Here is a 4566-nt window from a genome sequence, read left to right as displayed (position 1 = left end):
GCGATCGCCGGTTGTGCTGGATGCTTTGGCTGCAGTATAGGCCTTCCTGCTGCGTTGGCACTGACCAGTCATCGAGCACCTGGTGCGAAATCCATCAGCAGTGGAGGGGTATACTGTGATCTTTGGCTGTATCTTATTCGGATTTTTTTGGTAGAGTTGCCTCCAGTCGGTGAGGGAGCGTTTGGCTCGATGCTAGAGGTTTTTGGCAAATGGCTGGTCCTCGTCGCGGTAGAAGGGAGTGTAGGTAGCGCTGGATTTTTAGTTGATAAAGGATTGGATTTTCTCCGAGATGTTGGCCAAGCGGGTCACTCGTGCCTCGATCAATCCTTACTTCATGGCTGCAGTTTAAATAAAATTATTGGACTTGCAATGAAAACAAAAATCTACTTTCTCAAATCAATTGGGTTTATGCTTCATTGAGGATGAGCTGTATACTGTCGGTTGATGCAAAAATGGCTATTATTCTTAATCGAGCTCTCCTTGCTAACTATGCGATCGCTAAGGCTTCTGATATCCATCATTGATAATAGTGTCCTACTCCACAGGACTCTTAGACTATTACTTTTTTGACTGCTTTTCATCAGGCTTTTTTATAAAAAATAAATGCTTAGATAAAAATCTGGAAATACTATTGAATCCCCATTTACGCGTTTATGGAGGCTATTAAACGTTTTTATTTGAGTTTACTTATGAGCTGGGTTTTTATATCTTTTATTGCTTCACTTCAGTCATCGATTCGGCTGGCTATTTCTTTATTTATTCAGATGGCTTCCACTGCCTAGCCAATAATGCATTATAGGCTTGAACCAATTCCAATTGGGCCTTCCGACGTTTTTCTGCCTATTCCTCACGCCTCTTGATTATCGCAACTTGTATCTATACGCAGGCCTCATCGTATTTTCGGCGTTTTTACATGTTTAAACCAATAAATTTGGTCACCAGTTATTGCAAGTATTAAAGAGAAAACTGTCTGGGTAGTAGTGGGTTGGCCCGTATCTGCTAGAGAAGTTCCTAAAATTAGGATGCAGACTGTTTCTTCACTTCAGTCATAGAATTATCTACCTGTTTCTTCACTTCAGTTATCAAACCAGCTGGTTATTTCTTTATTTATTGAGATTGTTTCTACTGCTTAGCCAATAATGCATTAAAGGCTTAAACAATTTCCGATAGGGGCTTCCGACGTATTTTTCTCTTTTCCTCATGCCTGATGATTATCGCAACTTATATCTATACGCAGGCATCATCGTATTCTTGGCGTTCTTAGTTGCTTAAACCATTAAATTTGGTCCACAGTCCTTGCAAGTATTAAAGAGAAAACTGTCTGGGTAGTAGTGGGTTGGCCCGTATCTTCAAAAGAAGTTCCTAAAATTAGGATGTCGGCTGTTTCTTCACTTCAGTAATAGAATTATCTACCTGTTTTTCCACTCCAGCCATAAGATTAGCTGTCTATTTCTTCACTTCAGCCATCAAACCAGCTGGCTATTGCTTCACTTTAGCCATCAATTTGGTTGGCTATTTCTTTATTTTTTCAGATTCTTCCTGCTTCCTAACCAATGATTAAATAAAAGCTTAAATCATTTTTTTTTCAGCCTCCCGAATTTTCTTGTTCAGGTCCGAACGCAGAAATTTTATAGCAACTTAGATTTCTGTGTAAGCATCCTTAAGCTTATGGCGTGTTTCGATGCTTAAAGTATCAAACAGCTCAAGCAGTTTTTCTAAGAATTAAGGAGGAAGTTATCTGGCTATTTTTGGATCAGCTTTTATATCTTCGAGAAGCTCCTAATATTGGGATGGTTTGCTCATGACTGCACAATTAAATATGAAAATTTAGTTGTGTATAAATCGATGGCGCCATAGTATATAAGCTGTCTAAATATGTGTGAGTAATTAATGTTTTCAAAGTTGATGGTTGATTGATAAAAATAGATTTAACCAAAAATTTGACCGAGACTAAGATAGCTGATAGTATATTTCATCTTTTTGAATGATAAAATATGATGAATAAAGGTATAAATCATCTTTGCTTTTAGTGTGAGTCATCATTTGGATGAATGGCTATTCTTGTAGTGAGACAGAGTATCCCCAATGCTCCTCGATTTGCTTTCCTGTTTTATCAGTTCAATTTCCTTTAGGAAAGACTCATCTTATTCGCTAAGTCCCTTGCTGATATTTTTCATCTTTCTTTTCTTCATGCTCTCCCACACTCCCAGCAACTCCTGCTCCAAATCAGTAAGATCCGTCTTCATGATGTCCTTTAGCTCCACGATGTTGGCCACATCTGTGGTGATCTTCTCATTCTCTTCATAGTCGAAGTGTGCAACTCCGAAGAAAGCTAGCTCCCTCACTTCGTCCTTGAACCAGACAGTTGTCAAGTGCTTGATGCGCACGTCCCTGTTGATCTCAATGTAATGGATCATCTTGTAAGTCTAGTATAGGCAGTACTCCTCAGGCATCTCCTTAAGCATTTGTTCATACTCCTCCAAATATTACAGTGGAATGTACTCTTTGGAGAACTTGGAAAGAAGACCGATTTATGTCTTCATCTGGATTAGACTGCGGTTGTACATCAGAACATTATCTGGCTTGCGGTACTCTACAAACTCACTGAAGATAAACTCACTCTCCTTCTCATGCGGCTTTATATACCCTTGGATAAGTTCGATGTTTTGCGTCTTGACATTAGATTTCATGATGCCTCTCAGTTGCTTTTCGTTAACTAATTCCAATCCCTTGTCTCTGTACTTGATGATAGCCACCTCAGCAGCTGCATTTTGGTGGACTCTGAAGACTTAGTTTTCCTCTTCGCTCTTTTGGTTACAGTGGAATGTGTAATTTTTAGGGCGATTGTCGAGGTTATCGTTGCTGAGTCCGTGCTTGAAGCTGGGCACGATAGACTCGAAATATTTGATGTGGTTGTATTTGTTTTCGTTGAAGTTAGGGTGGGTGTTTTGTGCAAGCTTGCGTGAATCCAAAAAGAAGTTTGGGATCTGCTTTCGAAACTAAGGAGTAATTGAGACCTGTGCGATGCCATTCGCTTTGCTCTTATACAATACTTTACCCTATCCTCCTTCAAAGAAGCATAGCTAAGGAATCTGCAACCTGAAGTAAATCTTTTGGTCCAGGCTCGAAATCAATTGATAAAACTTGCGCATCTTGGCACCATCGATATTAAAGACCGAACTTGATTGTTTTAGGAACTCACGGCCTTTCTCCTTGATCTCATAATTCTCAAGACAGATGTCACAGAGGCAGTATTTACTCTCTTCTGGAGCATTGAAGAAGGAAAACACGGTATTTTCAAGTGCTACTAAGCCATAGTTTTTCTCTACATTGTGTTTAGCTTCTGCAGGTTTTTATTTTGACATCTATAATTATACGGGAAATCATGAGCTGATTGTCGCTGCCTATCAGTGATTGTTATTTGGGTTAATGCAATAATGAGCTGGACATAGAGTTATCATAAATCACACCTTTTTCCGTTTCACATACTACTCAATCACCTTCTAGAACAGCTCTTCAACTCCCTCTCCCGTCAATGCTGATGTTTCATGATAGAGGCAATTCTTCCGCTCGGCGGCCTTCAGCTCTCCTTCATCCTTGGAGACCCTTCTGTCATCGATCAGATCTTTCTTATTACCGATCAGGCCTAAATGAAGATAGCGTTACATAGAAGCATGCCTTCTGCCTTGACTTTTTCCTCAAGCTCGCCGAGCCAGTAGTCGATGCCCTTGAAACTTTCGGGGTCGGTGAGGTCGAAGACGAGGAGTGCGATTTCTGCATCGCGGTAGTATAAAGGCATGATGGATCTGAAGCGCTCATCTCCGGCAGTATCCCAAATGTTGAGCTGGATTTCCTCTCCAGTTTTGGTCTTTATCTTCTTTTATTGGTAGGCGCCGGCCAGCGTGGGCTCATGCACCTTTTTGAACACACCCTCCTTATATCGCATGGTAATTGATGTCTTACCCACTGCTGCGTTACCGCAGAGGACCAACTTAACTGCCTTCTTGGCAGCCGTCGGCTTCTGCAACACCTTCAGATTCTTATTCTAGGCCTCACCTTTTTATTTACCTTGAGCACAACCCATTCAATTTATAATAATCATTTCTGTAGAAAAATAATCCACTAAACTTTCACATCGCAAACCTTACCCAATCATCCCCTTCCATCCTGCCATCTTGTCGTATCATTGAATAATAGGGTGTATGATAGATATAAAAAATATAGAGCTACTGGGGTTCGAACCCAGGACCTTTTGCGTGTAAAGCAAACGTGATAACCAACTACACCATAACTCTAAGCCATCATTCACTGCAGATTTCATCCTAAAAGCAATTGCTATAGTCCAAACAACTACATATAAGCATAATCATCATCATTTGGAACCGTCGCTCTACTATATCCTTCGGTACCCCTTCCTGGCATTGTAACGCACGAATAATAGGAGCGCGCATATCGATACGATCAGTATGCAACCGATGGTGATCTTGTAGCTTTGGCTTGTTCGAGAAAGATGACCCCATATGGTGATTATCTCGATGGGTCGATAATAGATCTCTTGCCCTGTGC

At 40.7% G+C, this 4566-nt stretch overlaps 1 non-coding gene across 1 annotated transcript; it reads right to left on the bottom strand.

Annotated features, from left to right (window-relative positions):
• Positions 1-4221: 4221 nt before the first annotated feature.
• Positions 4222-4295, bottom strand: TRNAV-UAC (transfer RNA valine (anticodon UAC)). Its single transcript has one exon. It is a non-coding gene; the product is annotated as a tRNA-Val (tRNA).
• Positions 4296-4566: the final 271 nt, after the last annotated feature.

The sequence above is a fragment of the Nymphaea colorata genome, unplaced genomic scaffold, assembly GCF_008831285.2.
Source record: "Nymphaea colorata isolate Beijing-Zhang1983 unplaced genomic scaffold, ASM883128v2 scaffold0250, whole genome shotgun sequence".
Classification (NCBI taxonomy): domain Eukaryota; kingdom Viridiplantae; phylum Streptophyta; class Magnoliopsida; order Nymphaeales; family Nymphaeaceae; genus Nymphaea; species Nymphaea colorata.
This window is presented reverse-complemented; position numbering and strand designations above follow the sequence as displayed.